Consider the following 27,186-nt stretch of genomic DNA (forward strand, 5'->3'; position numbering starts at 1 on the left):
ATTTTTCATTAGATTTGGAAAGTCTTTAGCCATTATTTTGTTAAATATTTATGTGTCCCTTTCTCTCTTCTGGACTTCCCTGGTGGCTCAGATGGTAAAGCGTCTGCCTACAATGCAGGAGACCAGGGTTCAATCCCTCTGTAGGGAAGATCTCCTGGAGAAGGAAATGGCAACCCATTCCAGTATTCTTGCCTGGAAAATCCCATGGACAGAGGAGCCTGGTAGGGTCCATGGCATCATAAAGAGTCTGACACGACTGAGCAACATCACTTATTTCCTCGCTTCTGGGACTGCCACAATGCATACTCACTTTTCTTTAATATATATATATATATATTTTTTTTTTTTCTGCTTCTCAGATTTAATAATTTCCACACTTGTATTCTAGCTCACTAATTCTTCTTGCTCAAATCTGCCTTTGTACACTTCCAGAAAATTTTGTATTTCATTTATTATAATTTTGAGTTCCCAAATTTCTTTCTGGTTCCCTTTTAGGTTTTCTATCTATTTATTAATAGTTTTATTTTGTTCATGCATTGTTTGCTTGCCTTATCTATAAATTTCTGTAAATATTAAACATATATAAGATAGTTAATTTGAAGATTTTGTGAGGTAGATCCATTATCAGGCTTTTGGGGGGAATATTTCTATTGATTTATTTACCTTTCTGTTGGTCATTCTTTCCTGTTTCCTTGTTTGCTGTGGGGCTTTCTTGTTGTTGTCATTGTTTCTGTTAACATTGGATATTTGAATCTGATAATGTGGTAAGTCTGAAAGCCAGGTTTTCTTCCTTTCAGGGTATTTTGTTTGTTTGCTTTGCTCTGCTTTTTGCTTTTTTGACTGTTTCAACTTATCTCTGGGCCAAGGGTAAAATTAAGGTTTTCACAGGTAATTTTTGAGTTTTGCCTTTCTTTGGGCCAACATGGTGACTTGTACAAATGTAGCTAATTTTGAATGCCCATGTCTTTAATGTCTGGCTCTCAAAAGGGAAGATGAGAAAACCAAAGAGGGTATAAATAAAGGTACCAGCATTTTAAATCTTCTGAAAGTTACTTCAGCTGAAGAGAAGGAATATGGTAGCAATGGGGGAAAGAGTAACAACAGTGGCTGCAAGCCAACTTGGCTGCATCTCTGAGAATCAGAAGCAGCAATCACTGAGCAGGATGCAGCTGTCTAGTATTTGAGAACAGGGCCATTTTTGTCCACACTGTCCCCCACAAGTTGTGTGCAAGCTGATCTAGAACACACGTACACACTGACATAGACTGGAAATGGGATATAGGTAGTTGCTTCTATGCCAAAAGCTTAAATTGACTAAGGTTATACATAATTTACTGCCAAACTTGCTTGTTTTGATCTTCGAGTCTTCCCCTTTTGAAGCTGCAAACATTTTGTAGTTTCCAAGATTACAAGATAGTTACATAAGACAGATTCTGCCAGTTCAATTTGTGCTTTATTTTCTGCACCTTCTCAGAACCCTACTTGTCTTTTACATTTCATTCTATATTGTCCATCCCTTTAGAGCCTGTTATTATTTGGCAATATTGTTTATTTACAGATCTACTGTACTTGATATATGTGTGCAAGTTCAGTAGAAATAGTAATGTATACAAACATTATCAATAGTAATGACTTCAACAAGTATTACTGAAGTAAAGTAGACCTTAAAAGAGTGATAGGGTGCAAACATTATGTGGTTATATTTCTAAACATTGTCGGTTTGGGATTAGAATTCCATCAGTTTTGAGTGACAATTCTGATTACAATAGGCCATATTGACTTAGATTATTTATAGGTTGCTTATATACTACCAACATTGAAGGCTCTTGATAATATAAGAATACAATATGGTCTTCACACCATAGAAGAAAAATGATGTTGCAAACATCATTGTTCTTTTCTAGCAATAAAATGTATTTTGAGCTTCCAATATTTAATTTTCAGCTATTTAAATAATAATGGGTATTTGAAGGTACATACAAAAGGAAGGAAATATAGAGACAGAAATTCTGTGTATGCTTGATTGACCCAAGATGTGTTCCATTTTTCCCTTGGAGTAACAGCATGTATCATTCATCAGTTCCCCTTGCTTTAGTTATAATCCACTGTCATAAGCTAATTAAATGTATAATTTAAGCTGAAAGGACTGTGGCAAGCCATGCCCCTTTTCCATATTTCTTTAATGAAAGGCAACTTTAAGGATTTCCTGGAATATTAGGCTGCATGAGGAGGTCATCAATCTCTGTCCATCTCTGAGCATCTCAAGGTCTTTTTAAATTAAAATCACATGACTGTAAACAGTGCAAGCTGTTTTAGCTATGTTAATGCTTACTGAATAATGAGCATGTCCTCCTTGCTAACTTTTCAAGGTGCTTTCTCTTTTTTATCGTTTTTGCTCATTACCTACTGAATCATGTTCAGGCTTTTTTGTTTGGTACTCAAAGCTTACAGTAATGTGGCTTTAATCTCCTTCTTTACCTGTATCGTTAGATTAGTCATCTTCCCATAGCCTTTATCTTTTTTCTTTTTTAACTTATTTTTTAATTGAATGATAATTGATTTACAGAATTTTGTTATTTTCTGTCAAAACTCAAAATAAGTCAACCATAGGTGCACATGTATCCCCTCCGTTTTGAAGCTCCCTCCCATCTCTCTCCCCATCCCACCTCTCTAGGTTGATACAAAGTCCCTGTTTGAGTTTCCTGAGCCACACAGCAAATTACCATTGGCTATTTATTTTACATATAGTAATGTAAGTTTCCATATTACTCTTTCCATACATCTCACCCTCTCTTCCCTCTCCCCGTGTCCGTAAGTCTATTCTCTATTCTTCATTGCTATTTTCCTATATTTCATATATATGCATTAGTATATGATATTTTGGAGAAGGAAATGGCAACCCACTCCAGTACTCTTGCCTGGAAAATTCCATGGATGGAGGAGCCTGGTAGGCTACAGTCCATGGGGTCGCAAAGGGTTGGACATGACTGAGCAACTTCACTTCATACGATATTTATCTTTCTTCTTCTGACTTACTTCACTCGGTATAATATGCTCTAGGTTCATCCACCTCATTAGAACGGACTCAAATGTGTTCCTTTTTACGGCTGAGTAATATACCATTATGTATATGTACCACTACTTCTTAATCCATTCATCTGTCAATGGACATCTAGGTTGCTTCTATGTTCTAGCTATTGTAAATAGTGCTGCAATGAAAAATGAGATACATGTGTCTCTTTCAATTTTTGTTTGCTCAGGGAGAAGGCAATGGCACCCCACTCCAGTACTCTTGCCTGGAAAATCCCATGGATGGAAGAGCCTGGTGGGCTGCAATCCATGGGGTCGCTAAGAGTTGGACACAACTGAGCAACTTCACTTTCACTTTTCACTTTCCTGCATTAGAGAAGGAAATGGCAACCCACTCCAGTGTTCTTGCCTGGAGAATCTCAGGGATGGTGGAGCCTGGTGGCTGCCGTCTATGGGGTCGCACAGAGTCCAACATGACTGAATTAACACAGCAGCAGTAACAGCAGCAGCAGGGTATATGCCTAGGAGTGGGATTGCTGGATCATATGGTGGTTTTATTCCTAGTTTTTTTTTTTTTTTCTTTCTTTCTTTTTTAAGGAATCTCCATACCATCTTCCACAGTGGCTGTATCAATTTATATTCCCACCAACATTCCAAGAGCATTCCCTTTTCTCCACACCCTCTTTAGCATTTATTGTTTGTAGACTTTTTAATGATGGCCATTCTGACTGATGTGAGGTCACATCTCATTGTAGTTTTGATTTGCATTTCTCTCATCATGAGTGATTTTGAACATTTTTTATGTGTTTGTTAACCATCTGTATGTCTTCTTTGGAAAAATGCCTATTTAGGTCTTTTCCCCACTTTTTGATTTTTTTTTTTTTTTCTTCTGGTATCTAGTTGTATGAGCTGCTTATATATTTTGGAAACTAATCCTTTGTCAGTTGTTTCATTTGCTATTATTTTCTCCCATTCTGAGGGGTGTCTTTTTTCACCTTGCTTATAGTTTTCTTTGCCTAACAAAAGCTTTTAAGTTTAATCAGGTCGCACTTGTTTACTTTGGTTTTTAAATCCATTACTTTAGCAGATAGGTCATAGAGGTTCTTGCTTTGATTTATGGCACTGAGTGTTCTGCCTATGTTTTCCTCTAAGAGTTTTATTGTTTCTGCTCTTACATTTAGGTATTTAATCCATTTTGAGTTTATCTTTTTGTATGGTGTTAGAAGTGTTCTAATTTCGTTCTTTTACATGTAGCTGTCCAGTTTTCCCAGCACCATTTATTGAAAAGGCTGCCTTTGCCCTGTTGTATATTCTTTCCTTATTTATCAAAAATAAGGGACCCATAGGTGCATGGGTTTATTTATGGACTTTCTATCTTGTTCCTTTGGTCTATATTTCTGTTTTTGTGCCAGTACCTTACTGTCTTGAGGACTGTAGCTTTGTAGTATAATCTGAAGTCAGGAAGGTTCATTCCTCCATCTCCATTCTTCTTTCTCAAGACTGCTTTGGCTACTCTGGGTCTGTTGTGTTTCCTTACATATGAATTGTGAAGTTTTTTGTTCTAGTTCTGTGAAAAATGCCATTGGTAATTTGATAGGGATCCCATTGAATCTGTGGATTGCATTTGGTAATGCATACATTTTCACGATATTGATTTTTCCTACCCAGGAACATGGGATATTTCTCTGTTTACGTTATCTTTGATTTCTTTCATTAGTGTCTTATAATTTTCTGTGTACAGTTCTTTTGTCTCTTTAGGTAAATTTAGTCCTAGATATTTAATTGCTTTTGTTGCAATGGTAAAGATTCCTTAATTTCCCTTTCTGATTTTTCATTGTTAGTATATAGAAATGCAAGTGATTTCTGTGTATTGATTTTGTATCTTGTAACTTTGCTAAATTCACTTATTAGCTCTAGTAATTTTCTGATAGCATCTTTAGGGTTTTCTATGTACAGTATCAGAGAAGGCAATGGCAACCCACTCCAGTACTCTTGCCTGGAAAATCCCATGGACGGAGGGGCCTAGTGGGCTGCAGTCCATGGGGTCGCTAGGAGTCGGACACGACTGAGTGACTTCACTTTCACTTTCACTTTTCACTTTCATGCATTGGAGAAGGAAATGGCAACCCACTCCAGTGTTCTTGCCTGGAGAATCCCAGGGATGGGGGAGCCTGGTGGGCTGCCGTCTATGGGGTCGCACAGAGTTGCACATGACTAAAGTGACTTAGCAGCAGCATGTACAGTATCATGTCATCTGCAAACAGCGAGACCTTTGCTTCTTCTTTTCTTATCTGGATTCCTTTTATTTCTTTTTCTTCTCTGATTGCTGTAGCTAGGACTTCCAAAACTACTGAATAATAGTGGTGAAAGGGTACACCTTTGTCTTGTTCCTGATCTTATGGGGAATCCTTTACATTTTTCACCATTGAGAATAATGTTTGCTGTAGGCTTATCATATATGGACTTTACTATGTTGAGGTAGGTTCCTTCTATGACCACTTTTGAAGAGTTTAAATCATAAATGCATGCTGAATTTTGTCAAAGGCTTTTTCTGCATCTATTGAGATTATCATATGGTTTTTATCTTTCAATTTGTTAATATAGTGTATCACATTGATTGATTTGTGTATATTGAAAAATCCTTGCATCCCTGGAATAAACCCAACTTGATCATGGTGTATGAGCTTTTGGATGTGTTGCTGAATTCTGTTTGCTAAAATTTTGTTGAGGACTTTTGCATCTATGTTCAATGATATTGGCCTGTAGTTTTCTTTTTCTCTGTTATCTTTGTCTGGTTTTGGTATCCAGGTAATGGTAACCTGGTAGAATGAATTTGGAAGTGTTCCTTCTGCAATTTTTGAAAGAGTTTTAGCAGGTTAGGCATTAGCTCTTCTCTGAATGTTGGATAGAATTCTCCTGTGAAGCCATTTCATCCTGGGCTTTTGTGGTTTTCTTTTTTTGTTTGTTTTGTGTTTTTTTGAGATTTTTTTTTTTTTTTTTAATCACAGCCTCAATTTCAGTGCTTGTAACTGGGCTGTTCATAATTTATATTTCTTCCAGCTTTGGTCTTGGAAGATTGAGCCTTTCTAAGAATCTGTCCATTTCTTCCACAATATCCATTTTATTTGCATATAGTTGTTCATAATAGTCCTTTCATTTCTTTTTCATTTGTTTCTGCTAGGATTTTTATGAGTTCTTTCCTTCTAGCAATTTTTGTTGTTGTTGTTCTTCTTCTTCTTCTTTTTCCAGTTTTTTCAGTGTAAAATGAGGTTGTCTATTTGATGTTTTTCTTGCTTCTTGAGGTAGGATTGTATTGCTATAAATGTCCCTATTAGAACTGATTTTGATGCATCCCATAGGTTTTGAGTTGTGTTTTTATTGTCATTTGTTTCTAGAAATTTTTTTATTTCCCTTTTGATTTCTTCAGTAACCTGTTGGTTATTTAGAAGCGTAAAGTTTACTCTCCATGTGTTTGTGTGTTTTTTTGTTTTTTAAAGTTTTTTGTTTGTTTGTTTGTTTCTCTTCTAATTGATATCTAGTCTCATAGTGTTGTGGTCAGAAAAGATGTTTGGTACAATTTCAATTTTCTTAAATTTACTGAAGTTTAACCTGTAACCCAGAATGTGGTCTATCCTGGAGAATGTCCCATGTGCACTCGAGAAGGTGCATTTTTCTGCATTTGGATGGAATGTCCTGAAGATATCAGTGAGAACCATCTCATCTAATATATCATTTAAGACATGTGTTTCCTTATCAATTTTCTGTTTTGATTATTTGTTCATTGGTGTGAGTGAAGTGTTAAAGTCTCTTACTATTATTGTGTTACTTTCAATTTCTCCTTTTACGTCTGTTAGTGCTTGTCTTATGTATTGAGGTGTTCCTATGTTGGCTGCATAGATATTTGCAATCGCTATGTCTTCCTCTTGGATTAATGCCTTGATCATTATGTAGTGTCCTTCCTTATCTCTTGTAATGTTCTTTATTTTAAGGTCTATATTGTCTGGTATGAGGATTGATACTCCAGCTTTCTTTTGCCTCCCATTTGCAGGGAATATATTTTTACATCTCTCACTTTTAGTCTATATGCGTCTTGAGGTCTGAAGTGAATTTCTTGTAGACAGCATATATATGGATCTTGTTTTTGTACCCACTTAGCCAGTCTGTGTCTCTTGGTTGGAGCATTTAATCTGTTTATATTTAAAATAACTATTGATATATATGTTTCTATTCCCATTTTCTTGATGGTTTTGGGTTGATTTTGTTGATCTTTTTCTTCTCTTATATTTCCTGACTATAAAAGTCCCTTTAACATTTGTTGGAAAGCTGATTTGGTGGTACTGAATTCTCTTAACTTTTGCTTTCCTGAAAAGCTTTTGATTTCTCCATTAATTCTCCATCAAGAATAAGATCCTTACCAGGTGCAGTAATCTTGGCTGTGATTTTCCCCTTTCAGTGTTTTCAAAATGTTGCAAGAAGAGGAACCCTTTCCAGGGCCTGAAACTGGGCTCTTGTCTAACACTCAGAAATGAATTGTCTGAGGAGACTCATGTGCTGACAAAGCAAGAGATTTTATTGGGAAAGGGCACCCGGGTGGAGAGCAGTAGGGTAAGGGAACCCAGGAGAACTATTCTGCCACGTGGCTCGCAGTCTTGGGTTTTATGGTGATGGGATTAGTTTCCAGGTGGTCTTTGGCCAATCATTCTAATTCAGAGTCCTTCCTGGTGGCTCATGCATCGCTCAGCCAAGATGGATGCTAGCAAAAGGGATTCGGGGAAGTGGACAGACATGCGGTTTCTCCTTCGAACCGTTCCACACTCTTCCGGTTGGTGGTGGCTTATTAGTTCTGTATTCCTTATCAGGATCTCCTGTCATAAAACAACTCATGCAAATGGTTACTATGGTGCCTGTCCAGGGTGGGCGGTTTCAATCAGTGTGCTTCCCCTAACAAAAATATCCTGCCATTTCCTTCTAGCTTGCAGAATTTCCACTGGAAGATCAGCTGTTAAACATATGGGATTTCCCTTGCATGTTACTTGTTGCTTTTCCCTTTCTGCTTTTAACATTCTTTCTTTGTGCTTAATCTTTCTTAGTTGTTTATTATGTTTCTTGGATTTACCCTTGGGTTTATCCTGTATGGGACTCTTTATGCCTCTTGGACTTGTTTGACTCCTTTTTTCAGCTATAATCACTTCAAAAAAATTTTCATACCCTTTCTTTTTCCCTTTTACTTCTGGAACCCCTATAATTCAAATACTGGCATGTTTGATATTGTCCTGGAAGTCTCTGGTACTATCCTCAGTTCTTTTCATCCCTTTTATTTTATTCTGCTCTTCAGATGTTACTTCCACCATTTTATCTTCCAGCTCACTGATTTGTCCTTTTGTTTCAGACATTCTGCTGTTGATTCCTTCTAGAGTATTTTTAATTTCAGTAATTGTTTTGTTGGTCTCTGTATGTTTATTCTTTAATTATTTTAGGTCTTTGTTAATTGATTCTGGCATTCTCCATTCTGCTTTCAAGGTCTTTTGTAATCTTTCCTATCATTATTCTGAATTATTTTTCAGGTGGCTTGTCTTTTTTCTCTTCATTTATTTGGACTTTTGTGTTTCTAGTTTGTTCCTTCATTTGTGCAGCATTTCTCTGCCTTCTCATTATTTGTTTTTTAAATTTATTGTGTTTGAGGTCTCCTTTTCCAAGTCTTCAAGGCTGAATTATTTCTTCCTTTTGTTTTCTGCCCTCTTATGGTTGATCCTGTGGTTTGTGTAAGCTTCATATAGGGTGAGATTTGTCCTGGGATTTGTTTTTGTTTTTCCCCTGATGGGCAAGGTTGAGTGAGTTGGTAATCCTGTCTGCTGATGATTGGGTTTCTAATTTTTTTGGTGTTCTTTTTCTTTAGATGAGGTTTCTTGCACAAGGCGCTACTGGTGGTTGGTTGATGCTGGGTTTTGTATTCAAGTGGTCTCCTTTGTGTAAATTCTCATTATTTGATATTCTCTCAGATTAGCTCTCTGGTATTCTAGAGTCTTTGTGTCATTGCTCCCACTCCAAAGGCTCAGTGCTTGATCTCCATTATATATGCAAGAATGCTGACAAGTGTCAATGAGAAACTTCAGAAAAATGCCATTTGTATGGACAGGAGCTCCCTGATGAGATATAAAAACCACAGGCCAGCTGTAAATTCAAGGTTGCTTCCCAAGTTACCTGTCAATTTCCTCTCCTCCTATCAGCACTGTGCTGTGGATTTTCTCCATGTTTTCATTGGGAAGATGGTCACCAGCCTCAGAGATCTCTTGCTGAACCACTGCACCAGACTCTTTGCAGCCTTCTCTATCTGCAACGCATCTCAGCACTCCACCAAGCTGATCTTCTGACTCTTGTTTTCAGTGTCCTCCAAGGTACTTTGGACCAATGCAATCCTAACCCCACCACTTCATGTTTATGTTCTTTCACAGAACATTGCTCATATTCTATACAAGTATACTCCATATTCAAGTGTGCTATTTTTCTTCTAGCAGTAATTCATCTCCACTCTCTCACCATAGAAATTGAAAAGTATATGCCCTTTTGTCTAAACAGTCTTTTAATTTTCACTAAGAACTATGGGTCAGTTTTGCTTTTCTCTCTCCCTATATAAGCAAAGTCAGAGAAGACAAGGGCAACCCACACCATTACTCTTGCCTGGAAAATCCCATGGACAGAGGAAACTGGTAGGCTGCAGTCCATGGGGTCACTATGAGTCAGACACGACTGAGCAACTTCACTTTCACTTTTCACTTTCATGCATTGGAGAAGGAAATGGCAATCCACTCCAATTTTCTTGCCTGGAGAATCCCAGGGACGGGGGCTGCCATCTATGGGGTCGCACAGAGTCAGTCACGACTGAAGCGACTTAGCAGCAGCAGCAGAATATAAGCAAAGTAACTTTGTTGCTTGTGAGAAAGCAAGGATTATTTTAACTAAAACATAAATGTATAATTCAACAGTAGGCCCATGGCTTCTATATGGTGTAAGTGGAATATGCAGTACTCTTTCTAAAATAGGTCTATTCATGATACAATTCAGCTTAAGAGAAAGAGACACAATTAAATATTTGAATATAATAGCATTTCCCCTCAACACAGGAGCAAGCAAGAAAGATTTTTGTTTATGAATTCCAAAATATTATCCAAGCATATAATGATTAATTGTTGTACAATATTGTAAAGTTGATTATTTGTAAAGTTGATATATTTGATTTCAAATTCTCTATTAAAGACATAAAAATGATTAAGAATTTATTATCAAGCTAGCTATATTTAAATGGCTCATACAAACCCTGACACTTCCTCTCTTTAGTAGCTTCCTCTCCAGGAACGGCACAATGGAGCAACAGGAGAATCATAGTCATGTATGTTGCTAATCCAAGGAACAGGAGATGAATGGATATTAGAGTTAATAATGGATAATTCTCCTTTCAGAATCATTTTCAGAGAAATCATCACACCTTTAACCTGTAAGACTCCCTACCCCAGTACACGTACACACACATACACACACACACACCCTTCTGTTTTTTCCTTGAAAAACAAGGAGCAGAGAGACAAGCAAAGATGGTAGGGCAAAAAGACCCTAAGATCACCTCCCCTCAAGGGCACCCCAAAATTACAAATATTTACAGAACAACTATCAATTAAGAAGACCAGAACATATCAGAAAAGTTATTTTGTAACTAAAGATATAAAGAAGGAACCACAATGAGATGAGAAGGAAGGGGATAGTCACAATATAGCCAGGTCTCACACTCCTGGGTAGCTGACCCGTGAGCAGAAGAATAACTGTAATTGCAGAGGTTCAGCCAAAGTCAAAAGGTGAGTGTGTTCCTTGTTGGGCTCTTCAGTTTAGGTGTTATGTACCTGGAAGAAGAGTTCTCAGAGCGTTTGTCTTTGAAAACCAGTGACCTTTACTTTCAAGAATTCCAGAGCACTGGATAACATCTATTAAAGGATGCTCACAAAATTTCATATGCTCAGAGGCAGGAGTTTGAAAAGATCTTGGATCAGACTTACTGTTAAAGAGTCTCCCACAGAGATAGGAAGTAACAATTCAACCTGAGGACAAAGACAGTTGTGGAAACCGTTTTGGAGGGACTCAGTCTACCATGTAGAAATTGATTCTGGCAAGCACCATTTTAGAATCCTTCTTATAGCTTAGCCTCAGGACCCTGATAGCCCTGGCCTAAAGGCCTATAGGTGTGAGTTCTGGAGTGCCACAAGTAACTAACTAGGCAGAGATACAACCCCATCTTCTCAAAGACAGGCAACTTTAAGAGCCCCTGAGCCCACAGCCACCATTGGGTACCACTGTTCACATTAGAGGGCCCAAGACCCAACCCTACACATGAGTGTCTCGGCACTAACCTGAGAATACCAAGGTTCTGTTGCCAGAGATCCTATGACCCAGCCTACCCACCAGTTAGCCTACACTAACCTCAGGATGGTGGATTTTGCAAGAGGGCATCAGGGGGCAGACACACTGAAAACATAATCACAGAAAACTAGTCAATCTAATCACACTAGGGCCACAGCTTTGTCTAACTCAATGAAACTAAGCCAGCCCCTGTGGGGCCACCCAAGATGGGCAGGTAAAGGTGGAGAGGCTGACAGAATGTGATCCGCTGGAGAAAGGAATGGCAGACCACTTCAGTATTCTTGCCTTGAGAACCCCATGAACAGTATGAAAAGGCAAAATGATAGGATACTGAAAGAGGAACTCCCCAGGGCAGTAGGTGCCCAATAAGCTACTGGAGAAGAATGGAGAAATAACTCCAGAAAGAATGAAGGGATGGAGCCAAAGCAAAAACAATACCCATTTGGGGATGTGACTGGTGATAGAAGCAAGGTTCGATGCTGTAAAGAGCAATATTGCATAAGAACCTGGAATGTTAGGTCCATGAATGAAGGCAAATTGGAAGTGGTCAAACAAGAGATGGCAAGAGTGAACGTTGACATTCTAGGAATCAGAGAACTAAAATGGACTGGAATGGGTGAATTTAACTCAGATGACCATTGTATCTACTACTGCAGGCAGGAATCCCTCAGAAGAAATGGAGTACCCATCATGGTCAACAAAAGAGTCCAAAATCCAGTACTTGGATGCAATCTCTAAAATGACAGAATGATCTCTGTTCATTTCCAAGGCAAACCATTCAATATCACAGTAATCCAAGTCTATGCCCCAACCAGTAATGCTGAAAAAGCTGAAGTTGAACGGTTCTGTGAACACCTACAAGACCTTTTAGAACTAACACCCAAAAAAGATGTTATTTTCATTATAGGGGACTGGAATGCAAAAGTAGGAAGTCAAGAAACACCTGGAGTAACAGGCAAATTTGGCCTTGGAATACAGAATGAAGCAGGACAAAGGTAAATAGAGTTTTGCCAAGAGAATGCATTGGTCATAGCGAACACCCTCTTCCAACAACACAAGAAAAGACTCTACATATACACATCACCATATGGGCAACACTGAAATGAGATTGATTATATTCTTTGAAGCCAAAGATTGAGAAGCTCTATACAGTCAGCAAAAACAAGACCGGAAGCTGACTGTGGCTCAGATCCTGAGCTCCTTCCTGCCAAATTCAGACTTAAATTGAAGAAAGTAGGGAAAACCACAAGACCATTCAGGTATGACCTAAATCAAATCCCTTATGATTATACAGTGGAAGTGAGAAATAGATTTAAGGCACTAGATCTGATAGACAGAGTGCCTGATGAACTATGGATAGAGGTTCGTGACATTGTACAGGAGATAGGGATAAAGACCATCCCCATGGAAAAGAAATGCACAAAAGCAAAATGGCTGTCTGGGGAGGGCTGACAAACAGCTGTGAAAAGAAGAGAAGCGAAAAGCAAAGGAGAAAAGGAAAGATATAAGCATCTGAATGCAGAGTTCCAAAGATTAGCAAGAAGATATAAGAAAGCCTTCCTCAGCAATCAATGCAAAGAAATAGAGGAAAACAACAGAATGGGAAAGACTAGAGATCTCTTCAAGAAAATTAGAGATACCAAGGGAACATTTCATGCAAAGATGGGCTCGATAAAGGACAGAAATCATATGGACCTAACAGAAGCAGAAGATATTAAGAAGAGGTGGCAAGAATACACAGAAGAACTGTACAAAAAAGATCTTCATGACCAAGATAATCATGATGGTGTGATCACAGACCTAGAGCCAGACATCCTGGAATGTGAAGTCAAGCAGACCTTACAAAGCATCACTGTGAACAAAGCTAGTGGAGGTGATAGAATTCCAGTCGAGCTATTTCAAATCCTGAAAGATGATGCTGTGAAAGTGCTGCACTCGATATGCCAGCAAATTTGGAAAACTCAGCAGTGGCCACAGGACTGGTAAAGGTCAGTTTTCATTCCAATCCCAAAGAAAGGCAATGCTTTCTTTGCACAATGCTCAAAATACCACACAACTGCATTCATCTCACATGCTAGTAAAGTAATGCTCAACATTCTCCAAGCCAGATTTCAGCAATATGTGAACTGTGAACTTCCAGATGTTCAAGCTGGTTTTAGAACAGGCAGATGAACCAGAGATCAAATTGCCAACATACATTGGATCATGGCAAAAGGAAAAGAGTTCCAGAAAAACATCTATTTCTGCTTTATTGACTATGCCAAAGCCTTTGACTGTGTGGATCACAATAAACTGTGGAAAATTCTGAAAGAGATGGGAATACCAGACCACCTGACCTGCCTTTTGAGAAACCTATATGCAGGTCAGAAAGCAACAGTTAGAACTGGACATGGAACAACAGGCTGGTTCCATATAGGAAAAGGAGTATGTCAAGGCTGTATATTGTCACCCTGCTTATTTAACTTATATGAAGAGTACATCATGAGAAATGCTGGGCTGGAAGAATCACAAACTGGAATCAAGATTGCCGGGAGAAATATCAATAACCTCAGATATGCAGATGACACCACCCTTGTGGCAGAAATTGAACAGGAACTCAAAAGCCTCTTGATGAAACTGAAAGTAGAGAGTGAAAAAGTTGGCTTAAAGCTCAACATTCAGAAAATGAAGATCATGGCATCTGTTCCCATCACTTCATGGCAAATAGATGGGGAAACAGTGGAAACAGTGACAAACTTTATTTTGAGGGCTCCAAAATCACTGCAGATGGTGACTGCAGCCATGAAATTAAAAGACGGTTACTCCTTGGAAGGAGAGTTATGACCAACCTAGATAGCATATTCAAAAGCAGAGACATTACTTTGCCAACAAAGGTCTATCTAGTCAAAGCTATGGTTTTTCCGGTGGTTATGTATGGATGTGAGAGTTGGACTGTGAAGAAAGCTGAGCACCGAAGAATTGATGCTTTTGAACTGTGGTGTTGGAGAAGACTCTTGAGAGTCCCTTGGACTGCAGGAGATCCAATCAGTCCATTCTGAAGGAGATCAGCCCTGGGATTTCTTTGGAAGGAATGATGCTAAAGCTAAAAGTCCAGTACTTTGGCCACGTTATGCAAAGGGTTGACTCATTGGAAAAGACTCTGATGCTGGGAGGGATTGTGGGAAGGAGGAAAAGGGGACGCCAGAGGATGAGATGGCTGGATGGCATCACCAACTCTATGAACGTGAGTTTGCGTGAACTCCGGGAGTTGGTGATGGACAGGGAGGCCTGGCGTGCTGTGATTAATAGGGTCGCAAAGAGTCAGACATGACTGAGTGACTGAACTAAACTGAACTGAACCTCAGGAAAAGCCTCACTCAGTAGGGGGCAGACACCAGCTGCAAAATAACAGCACTTTTGAAGCATACAGACTCTGCCCACCCACTAATTAGCCAGATACTGCCCTAATAACAGGTTTTGACTCCATTCACTAATAGGCCAGCTTATGCTCTGTGACCCCACAACCAACTATGTCTGGAACCAACTCCACCCTACAGTGATGCAACACCAGCTCTGAGATTCCTGGGCCCAGGAACAAGATCCTAAGAACTGACTCTTCCCACAAGCGGGCTAGCACCTATTTTCCCCAGCCAGTGGGTGAGCTAGTGTCTCCTGGACACTGGTTCTGCCCATCAGTGAGCCATCACTAGACTCAGAGGCCCCTTCAGTTCCCACGTCAGCTGCCTGATGACCCACACTCACCAATCAGCAGCCTCTGCATTAGGCAGAAACTGACAACCAACCAAGCCTATCAGACTGTCCACAACACTCCGCCCACAACAATAAAGTGAACCATACAGCCTACACCGGGCAACCCTGGAACACATAGCCCTGGTGCGGAGACGGCAGTGTGTGGCTGGGACACATAGGACATCTGCTACAAAAGACCACTTCTCCAAAAATGGGAAAAGTAGCCTATTTATAAGATAAATAGAGATAAAAACCTATGCAAAAAAATGAGGGGGCTGAGAAACATATTCCAAATGAAGGAACAAAATAAAACCCCAGAAGAAAAAACAAGTGAAGTGGAGATAGGTAGTCTCTAGAGAAATAGTTAAGGGTAGTGATCATAAAGATTACCAAAGAATAGGAGAAGAATGTATGCACAAAGTTATTTAAAAGCTTTTAAACAAAGAGTTAGAAAATTTCGAGAACAGTTAATCAGAGATTGACAATAAAATAACTGAAATAAAAAATACACTAGAAGGACTCAACAGTACACTGAATAGTACAGAGGAAGGGATCAATAGGCTGGAAGACAAAGTATTGGAATTAACTGACTCTGGACAGAAAAAAAAAAAGAGAGAGAGAGAATGAAAAGAACTTAGGACAGTTTACGAGACCTCTGGGACAACATTAAGGAGACTAATATTTACATTATAGGATCCTGGAAGGAAAAGAGCAAGAGAAAGGGCCTGAGAAGATATTTGAAGATAGAAGAGCTGGAAACTTCCCTAACTTGGGAAAGGAGACAACATCTAAGTCTGGAAAGCACAGAGATACCCCTACAGGATTAATCCAAAAAGGAGCACACAAAGACACATTGCATTTTAAAAATGAAATATTAAAGATAAAGAGGGAATACTAAATGCAACTAGGAAAAGCAACAAATGAAACAGAAGGGAACTTTCATAAGGCTATCAGTAAATTTTCAGGAAAAACTCTGCACACCAGAAGGGAGTGGCATGACACAAAGTGATAAAAGGAAACAACTTCCAACTAAAATATATTTTGCAAGACTCTCATTCAGATTTGATGGAGAAATCAAAAGCTTTACAGATAAGCCAAACTGAAAGAGTTTAGCACATCAAATCAGGTTTATAAGAAATGTTAAAGAGATTTCTTCTAATCAGAAAAGAAAAGGCCACAACTAGAAACACAAAAATTATAAAAGGAAAAAATCATCAGTAAAGTAAAATATGCAGCAAAGGGAAAACGTCATCCACACACTATCAAAGCTAGTAGGAAGTGTGAAATATAAAACTTCTAAAATCAGCTATATTCAAAATAAGAAGTGAAGGGTTAAACAAAACAATCAGATGTAAAATATGACATCAAAAATGTAATTAGCGGGATTTTCAAGATGTCAGAGGAGTAAGATATGAAGATCACCTTCCTACCCACAAATACATCAAAAATATATCTGCAGGAGGAACACTCCTACAGAAAATCTTCTGAACATTTGAAGAAGACTCCAGACTTTCAAAAAGACAAGCTAATCCCCAAGGAATGAGGTACAGCAAAAGATGTTTTAAAAAAAGAAAAGAAAAAAAGAGAGAGAGAGAAAGAAAGGAAGTGGGATAGGGACCTGCACCTCAGGGAGGCAGCAGTGAAGAAGGAAATGTTTCTGCATACTCAGAAACCCCCTCATGGATGAGGGGATAGCTTTGGAACCTCAGAGGGGAGCACAGCAACAGGTGTTAAGAAGGCAAAACAACTCAGCACAGAGGGCAGTGCCAACCAGAACTTCACAGACTGAAAGGCCAATTTGCACTCATGCTGTGGTGAGCGTTGGCTGGGTGCTGAGGCTCAGGCTTTAGGGGTTAGACCCCAAGGAGAGGACTGGGGTTGACTCCCCTGACGATACTCTGAGGGGGCTAGTATGGAACAAATGAGAGGGGCCAGGAAGAAGCCTGGGCCTCCCAACCAGAAAAGAGATCATTGCCACTAGGACCCTTAAAATCCACATACTCACAGGACCGTGCCTTCCCAAGGGCCGTAGGTGGGATGTGCTGCAGCTATGTACTGCAACCCCAGAGAGAAATATACTGTCTGGGTGCTGCCAAGGCCACCATGAGTACCAGAAGTGGGACTAGTGGCAACTGCAGCTTTCAGTCCCAGAGGAGGGAACGCTGGCCTATTGGCCACCATGAAAGCCTGTGCAAGTGGCAGAGGTGGGGGACAAGACCCTGCTGTGATCTTGACCCCAAAATTTGCAACTCCCAAAAAGCTGTGAGTAGGCACAGATCACTGCCCACACAGCTTCTTAAGAGCCTATGCAGCTTGGCTTGGAGGAGGGATCCACTAAATGGGGCCAACTCCCCTTAGGGGAGCACACGACCTAACTCAGACTGTAGCAAGTTCCTATAGGCTTCAGCTGCAGCAGACACTCCCACACAAAGACCAGGGGCTGTGTGACCAAATAAGAGGAAGCAAATGTGTTCCTGTAGGTGCAATGAATTAAATCCCCACAATTAGCTTTAGATTGTGGATTCCGAGGGCAACTCTGGACTTTGGAAGCTAATACAAACTGGAGTAAAGCCATATCTGAGTCTGAGCTGACTACACACCACCCACAACAGGTCCAGAGACCTTCCTAGAAATACTGGAGCACTTTCAGAGTAGACAGATTGGCTGGAGTTCACTGTGTGGTGAGGACAATGCAGGACACAGCAGGACATTCTTCTTACTACCACTCTTTCTATATTTGTTTTTGTCTCTTTTTTTGTATTTTTCTATTATTGTTCATTTTATTATTCCACTATTTTTATTTTTTCTTACTTTTTTCTTTTTAAAATGCATTTATTTATAAATAAATTTATTTTATTTTTTCTATTTCTAGAGTATTCTTTCACTATATTGTGTTTTCTTCTATGTTTTCTTTTTCCTTTTGGTAGTCTAGTTTTTAGTTTTTCACTATGGATATGTTTATTGGCTTGAACGCTCTCTTCTTTTCTGGTTCCTGTTTTTATTTTTTCCTCTTTTTTTTTCTCTTTGTGAGTGTGTGAGTTTCTTTGAGTGTTCTTGTATATTGAGTGTTTTTTTCACTGTTTTGGGATTTTGTATGTTCTTTTTTTGTTTATATGTTTATTTGATTCCTTTTTTTTTTTCATTTTTCCTTTGTATCCCTCTTATATCTTTTTTTGTTCTTTCTTTTCTTTTTTTTCTCTATCTCTTTATTTCTCTCTCTCCTGTGGTGTATGGTTTATGGAGTCTTGGTGTTATAGTAAAGGGTCAGGCCTGTACCTCCAAGTGGAAGACCCAAGCTCAGGACATTGGAGCAGCAGAGAACTTTCAACCCCATGGAATATTAATGTGTGATAGTTCTCCCAAAGGCCTATATCTAAACACTAAGGTGAGGTCACACCCAAAGTCCAGCAAGCTTCAGTGCAGATGCTTCATGCTGAACCATTAGCAAAATAGGACTCAAATCTGAAATTTAGCAGACAGTCTTCCCAAAGACATAACAAGCCCACAGACATTCCAAAACACATGACTGGGTGATCACTGCTCTTTAGAAAGACAAGATCCAGCTCGGCCCACCAAAACAGAGGCACCACTCAACCCAACCAGGAAACTCTTACCAGTCACTGGTCCAACTCCACCCACTGGGGGTGGACTCCACAAATAAGAGAAACTACAACCTTGCAGCCTGCAGAAAGGAGATTCCAAACACAATAAATTAAACAAAATGAAAAGACAGAAATATGCAGCAGATGAAGAATCATTGTAAAAATCATAAGATCAGGCAAATGAGAGAAAGAGGCAGTCTACTTAAAAAAGAATTCAGAGTAATGATAGTGAAGATGATGCAAATATTGGAAATAAAATGGAGGCAAGGATCAAGACAATTCAAGAAATGTTTAACAAAGACCCAGAAGAAATAGACTAGACAACCAACAATGAACAACACAATGACTGAGATAAAAAATACACTGGAAAGAACCAATAGCAGAAATAAGGCAGTAGAATGAATAAATGAGCTGGAAGATAGAATGGTGGAAATAATTGAAGCAAAACAGAATGAAGAACAAGAATGAAAAGAAATGAGGATAGTCTTAGAGACCTCTGGGGCAACATTAAGCATACCAACATTCGAATCAAAGGGGTCACAGAAAACGAAAAGAAAAGAAACAGTATGAGAAAATATTTTAGGAGACTATAGTTGAAAAATTCCCTAACATGAAAAAGAAAATAACCACCCAAGTCCAGGAAGCCCAGAGAGTCCCATACAGGATAAGCCAAAGAGAAACACACCAAGACACATTTAATCAAACTAACAAAAACTAAACACAGAGAAAAAAATATTAAAACTAGTAAAGGAAATATATGGGAATGTAACATATAAGTGAATTCACATATAAGTAACATATAAGGGAATTCACGTATGGCTAACAGCTTATCTTTCAACAGAAATTCCGAAGACCAGAAGGGAGTGACAGAATATACTTAAAGTAACAACAACAACAACAACAAAACCTATAAAGATTAATCTACATGGGAAGGAGATTATATGGAGAAATCAAAAGCTTTATAGATAAGCAAAACTTAAGAGTATTTGGCACCACCAAGCTAATTTTACAACAAATGCTACAAGAACTTCTCTAGATAGGAAGCACAAAAGATAGAAAAGATCTACAAAAACAAACCCAAAACAGTAAAGTAAATGGTAATAGGATCATACATATTAATAACTACCTTAAATGTAAATGGATTCAATGCTCCAGCCAAAAGGCACAGACGGGCCTAGTGGAAACAAAAAAAATCCCCTATAAATGTTGTCTATAAGACATCTACTTCAGGCCTAGGGACATATACAAACTGAAAATAAGGGACTAAGAAAAGATGTTCCATGCAAACAGAAATCAAAAGTAAATGGGAGTAGCAATACTGATATCAGATTTAAAAAATAAATAAATAAAGACTTTAAAAATCATTGCAAGAGACATGGAAGGATCAATCCAAGAAGATATAATAATTATAAACTTTTATGAACCAAACTTAGGAGCTCCTCTATACATAAAGCAGATGCTATTAAAGGGAAATCGATAGTAACACAATAATAGCGGGAACATTAACACCCTATTCACACCAATGGACAGATTATCCAAAGAGAAAATTAATAAAGAAGCACAAGCCTTAAATGACACATTGGATCAGATGTACCTAATTCATATCTATAGTACATTGCATCCAAAAGCTATAGAATTCACTCCCCACCCCCCACCCCCAGTACACATAGAACATTCTCTAGGATAGATCACATCTTGGGTCATGAATCTAACCTCAATTAAAAAAAAAAAAAGACAAGCAATTGAAACTGTATCAGGTCTTTTTTTCTGACCACATAATTAGATATCAACTGTGGGTGAGGGGTGGGGGGAGAAGGAGGCTAAATACTACTTTTCTCAATAACCAAGAGATCACTGCAGAAATCAAATAGAAAGTTTAAAAAAATGCTTAAAAACAAGTGACAATGAAAACATGACAACTAAAAAACCATGGGATGCATAAAAAGCAGTGCTAATAGGGAAGTTTATATCAATACAAGCCTACCTTAAGAACAAGGAAAACATAAAATAAACAACCTAACCTTATATCCAAAGCAACTAGAAAAAGAACAACAATAACAGCAAAAAACTAGTTAGTATAAGGAAAGAAATCAGAAAGATTAGGTCAGAAATAAGTGAAAAAGAAATGAAGGGGATGATAGCAAAAATCTTTAAAACTAAAAGCTCATTCTTTGAGATGATAACCAAAATTGACAAACCATTACCCAGACTCATCAACAAAAACAAGAGACCTCTAGTCAATAGAATTAGAAATGAAAAAAAGAGTAATTAAAGCAGACAATACAGAAATATAAGGAGGATAAGACACTAGTACAAGCAACTACTTGGCAATAAAAATGGATAAACTGGAAGAAATGGACAAACTCTTAGAAAAAGGCAACCTTCTAAGACTGAACCAGGATGAAATAGAAAATATGAATAGAACAATCAAAAGTACTGAAATCAAAACTGTATAAAAAATTGGCATAAAATAAAAGCCCAGGACCAGTTTTACAGGCAAATTCTACCAAAAGCTAAGAGACTAATTAACACCTATCCTGCTGAAGCTCTTCCACAAAATTGTAGAGCAAGGAAAACTTCTAAACTAATTCTATGAGGCCACAGTCACCCTGATACCAAAACCAGACAAAGATGTCACACACAAAAAGAAATTTCAGTCCAATATCTCTGATGAATAAATACGCAAAAATCCTTAAGAAAGTTTTGGCAAACAGAATTCGACAACAGATTAAAGGAACTGTATAATATCATTAAGTGGCTTTATCCAGGAATGCAAAATTTATGCAATATACACAAATAAATTGATATTATACACATATTAACAAATTGAAAGATAAAAACCACATAATCATCCAATAGATGCAGAGAAAGCTTTAGAAAAGATTCAACACTAATTTATGATAAAAAAAACTCTCCAGACAGTAGGCATAGGAAGAATCTCAGTTTAGTCCAGTTACTCAGTCATGTCCAACTCTTTGTGACCACATGGACTACAGCACCCCAAGTTTCCCTGTTCATCCCAAATCCCTGAACTTCCTCAAACACATGTCCATCAAGTAGGTAATGCCATCCAACCATCTTGTCTTCTTGTCCCCTTCTCCTCCCACCTTCAATCTTTCCCATTTTAAAGTAATTAACCTCCAATTAAAATAAATAAATTTATACTTTTTTAAAAAAAGATGTTTTTTTAATAAATCAGTTTTTCACACCAGGTGGTCAAAATATTGGAGCTTCAGTTTCAGCATCAGTCCTTCCAAAAAACATTCAGGACTGATTTCCTTTAAGATCGACTGGTTTCATCTCTTTGCTGTACAAGGGACTCAAGAGTCTTCTCCAACACCACATTTAAAAGCATCGTTTAAAACATCAGTTGTTCAGTGCTCAGCTTACTTTATAATCTAATTCTCACATGCATACCTGACTACTAGGAAAAAACATAGCTTTGAATATATGTACCTTTGTCAGCAAGTAATGTCTCTGCTTTTTAATATGCTGTCTTGGTTGCTCATAGTTTTTCTTACAAGGAGCAAGTTTCTTTCAATTTCATGGCTGCAGTCACCATCTGCAGTGATTTTGGAATCCAAGAAAATAAAGTCTGTCAGTATTTCCATTGTTTACTCATTTATTTGCCATGAAGTGTTGGGACTGGATGCCAGGAATTTAGCTTTTTTAATGTTTAGTTCTAAGCCAGCTTTTTCATTCTCCTCTTTCACTTTTACCAAGGGGCTCTTTAGTTCCTCTTCACTTTCTCCCATAAGGGTGGTGTCTTCTGTATATCTGAGGTTGTTGATATTTCTCCCCAATCTTGATTCCAGCTTGTGCTACATCCATCTTGGAATTTCCCATGATGTACTATGCATATGAGTTAAATAAACAGGGTAACAATATACAGACTTGACGTACTCTTTTCCCCATTTGGAACCAGTCCACTGTTCCATGTCTAGTTCTAATGTTGCTTCTAGACCTGCATACAGGTTCATCAGGAGGCAGGTAAGGTAGTCTGGTATTACTATCTCTTTCAGAGTTTCCCACAGTTTTTTGTGATCCACATTGCCAAATGAAGTCAAAATTTCAAATGACTATTTAGCATACTCAGTGAAACAAAAGTAGATTTTTTTTTTTTCTGGAATTATCTTGCTTTTTCTATGATCAAATGGGTATTGCAATTTGATCTCTGGTTCCTCTGCCTTTTCTAAAGCCAGTGTGAACATCTGAAAGTTCTCAGTTCATGTGCTTTTGAAACCTTGCTTGGAGAATTTTAAGCATTACTTTGCTGACATGTGAGATGAGTGCATTTGTGTGGTAGTTTGAACATTCTTTGGCATTGCTTTACCTTGGGATTGGAATCAAAACTGACTTTTTCCTGTCCTGTGGCTACTGCTGAGTTTTCCAAATTTGCTGGCATATTGACTGCAGTATTTCAACAGTATCTTCTTTTAGGATTTGAAATAGTTCAGCTGGAATTTAATCATCTCCACTAGCTTGTTCATAGTGATGGTTCCTGAGGACTTGTCACTCCATGATGTCTGATTCTACGTCAGTGATCACACCATCATGGCTATATGGGATATTAATACCTTTTTTTCTTTTTTTTTCAATAGTTCTTCTGTGTATGCTTGTCACCTCTTCTTAATATCTTCTGCTTCTGTTATGTCCATACCATTTCTTTCCTTTATTGTACCCATCCTTGCATGAAATGTTCCCTTGGTATCTCTAATTTTATCTAAAGAGATTTCTAGTCTTTCACGTTCCATAGTTTTCCTCTATTTCTTTCTGTGATCACTTAGGAAGACTTTTGTATCTCTCCTTACCCTTCTTTGGAACTCTGCATCCAGATGGATATATCTTTCCTTTTCTCCTTTGTCTTTCCCTTCCCTTTACTCAGCTATTTGTAAGGCCTCCTCAGACAACCATTTTGCTTTTTTGCATTTCTTTTCCTTGGGGATTGTTTTTATCACTGCCTCATGTACAGTGTTATGAACCTCCATTCATAGTTCTTCAGACACTCTGTCTATTAGATCTAGCCCCTTGAATCTGTTGTCAAGTCTACTGTATGTCATAAGGAATTTGATCTAGGTCATACCTGAATGAGCACCTGGTTTTCCCTACTTTCTTCCATTTAAGTCTTAATTTTGCAATAAAGATTTAATAATCTGAGCCATAGTCTACTCCCAGTCTTTTTTCTTGTGACTGTATAGTGTTTCTCTATCTTCAGCTGCTAAGAATATAATTTATCTGATTTCAGTATTGACCATCTGGTGATGTCAATGTGTAGTCATCTCTCGTGTTATTGAGAGGGTGTATCCTATGACTGGTACTTTTTCTTGGCAAAATTCTGTTAGCCTTTTTCCTCCATTTTTTACTCCAAGGCCAAACTTTTCTTATACTCCAGGTGTCTCCTGACTTTTTACTTTTGCATTCCAGTCCCATACGATGAAAATGAAATATATTTTGTGTGTTCATTCTAGAAATTATTGTAGGTCTTCAAAGAATCATTCAACTTCAACTTCTTTGGCATTAGTGGTTGGGGCATAGACCTGGATTACTGTAATACTGAATGGTTTGCCTTGGAAATGAACAAAGATCACATGTCATTTTTGAGATTGCACCTATTTACTGTATTTTGGACTCTTTTGTTGAATATGAGGGCTACTCCATTTCTCCTAAGGGATTCTTGCCCACAGTAGTAGATGTAATGGTCATCTGAATTAAATTCACCCATTCCAGTCCATTTTAGTTCACTTATTCCTAAAATCTTGATGTTCACTCTTGCCATTTCCTGTTTCAGTTCAGCTCAGTCGTGTCCAACTCTTTGCAACCCCATGAATCGCAGCATGCCAGGCCTCCCTGTCCATCACCATCTCCCGGAGTTCACTCAGACTCACGTCCATTGAGTCAGTGATGCCATCCAGCCATCTCATCTTCTGTCATCCCCTTCTCCACCTGCCCCCAATCCTTCCCAGCATCAGTCTTTTCCATGAGCCAACTCTTCACATGAGGTGGCCAAAGTACTGGAGTTTCAGCTTTAGCATCATTCCTTCCAAAGAAATCCCAGGGCTGATCTCCTTCAGAAAGGACTGGTTGGATCTCCTTGCAGTCCAAGGGACTCTCAAGAGTCTTCTCCAACACCACAGTTCAAAAGCATCAATTCTTCGGTGCTCAGCCTTCTTCACAGTCCAACTCTCACATCCATACATGACCGCTGGAAAAACCACAGCCTTGACTAGACAGACCTTTGTTAATTTACCTTCATTCTTGGACCTAATATACCAGGTTCCTATGCAATACTGTCCTTTATAGCATTGAACTTTATGTCTATCCCCAGCCAAATCCACAACTGGGTGTTGTTTTAGCTTTTGTCAGCCTCTTCATTCTTTCTTGAACTGTTTCTCCACTCTTATCCAATAGCATATTGGATACCTACCGACTTGGGGTGTTCATCTTTCAGAGTCATATCTTTTTGCCCTACTTTTGAACTGTGGTGTTGGAGACAATTCTTGAGAGTCCCTTGGACAGCAAGGAGATCAAACCAGTCAACCCTAAAGGAATCAGTCCTGAATATTCTTTGGGAGGACTGATGCTGAAGCTCCAATATTTTAGCCACCTGATCTGAAGAACTGACTTATTGGAAAAGGTGCTGATGCTGGGAAAGATTGAAGGCAGGAGGAGAAGGGGATGACAGAGAATGAGATGGTTGGATGGCATCATCGACTCAATGGACATTAATTTGAGCAAGCTCTGGAAGTTGATAATGGACAGAGAAACCTGGTATGCTACAGTCCAGGGGGTTGCAAAGAGTCAGAAACGACTGAACAACTTAACTGAACTGATCTGTTCATGGGATTTTCAAGATAAGAATACAGAAGTGGTTTTCCATTCCCTTCTCCAGTGTGCCACATTTTGTCAGAGCTCTCCATCATACCCGTCCCTCTTGGGTGGCCCTACACAGCATGGCTAATAGTTTCACTGAGTTAAACAAGAGTGTGTGATCCATCTGATCAGTTTGATACATGTGATCAGTTTGGTTCATTTTCTGTGATTGAGAAGAATCTATCTTGACATAATAAGGGCCATATAAGACAAACTCACTGCAAGCATTACTCTCAATTATGAAAACCTGAAGTATTTCCTCTAAGTTCAAGAATAAGACAAGGTTCTTACCCTCACCACTATTATTCACCATAGTTTTGGAATCCCTAGCCACAACATTCAGAAAGAAAAAAGAAACAAAAGGAATACAAATTGAGAAAGGAGAAGCAAAACTCTCAGTGTGCAGATGACATAATACAATATATGGAAGACCCTAGAGTTGCGATCATAAATTATCATAGCTAATCAATGAATATAGTAAAATTGCAGGATATAAAATTAACACACACCAATCCTCACATTCCTATATACTGACAACTAAAAATCAGAAAAAGAAAGTAAAGATGCAGTCCCTTCACCATTGCAACAAAAGAGTAAGACACCTAAGAATACTTAAAGAGATAAAACACTGTATACAAAAACCATCAGACACTGACAAAAGAAATGAATGATGACATAAGTAGATGGAGAGATATACTATGTTCTTGAATTGGAAAAACCCATATCAAAAAAATGACTATACTACCCAAAGTGGTCTACAGACTCAATGCACTCTTTATCAAACTACCAATGATATTTTTCACAGAAGATAAAAAAAAAATCAAGAAAGACTCCAAATAGAAAAAACATTCTTGAGAAAGCAAAACGGAGCAGGATAAATCATCCTTCCTGACTTCAGACTATACTACAAAGCTACAATAATCAAGACAACATGGTACTGGCACAAAAACAGAAAATAGACCAGTGGAATAAGATAAAGCCTAGCAATAAACCCAAGTACCTATGGGCACTTTTTTTCTTTGACAAAGGAGTCAAGAAAATACAATGGAGAAATGACAGTCTCTTTCAGTAAGTGATGATGAGAAAACTGGACAGATATATGTAAAAGAATGAAATCAGGACACTTTCTAACACTATACATCAAACTAAGCTCAATATGGATTAAAGATATACAATATTTGTGGATTGGAAAGATTATATTGTTCAAATGACCATTCCAGTCAAAGCAATCTACAAATTCAATGCAATTTCTACCTAAATCCTCAGGGCATTTATTCACACAGAAGGAGAACAAATAATTGTAAAATTTGTATCAGATCAGATCAGATCAATCACTCAGTCGTGTCCGACTATTTGCGACCCCATGAATCGCAGCACGCCAGGCCTCCCTGTCCATCACCGACTCCCGGAGTTCACTCAGACTCACGTCCATCGAGTCAGTGATGCCATCCAGCCATCTCATCCTCTGTCATCCCCTTCTCCTCCTGCCCCCAATCCCTCCCAGCATCAGAGTCTTTTCCAATGAGTCAACTCTTCGTGTGAGGTTGCC

The sequence above is a fragment of the Bos grunniens genome, chromosome 15, assembly GCF_055505025.1.
Source record: "Bos grunniens cultivar Pamir isolate PY7600 chromosome 15, Bosgru_T2T1.0, whole genome shotgun sequence".
Taxonomy (NCBI): Eukaryota; Metazoa; Chordata; class Mammalia; order Artiodactyla; family Bovidae; genus Bos; species Bos grunniens.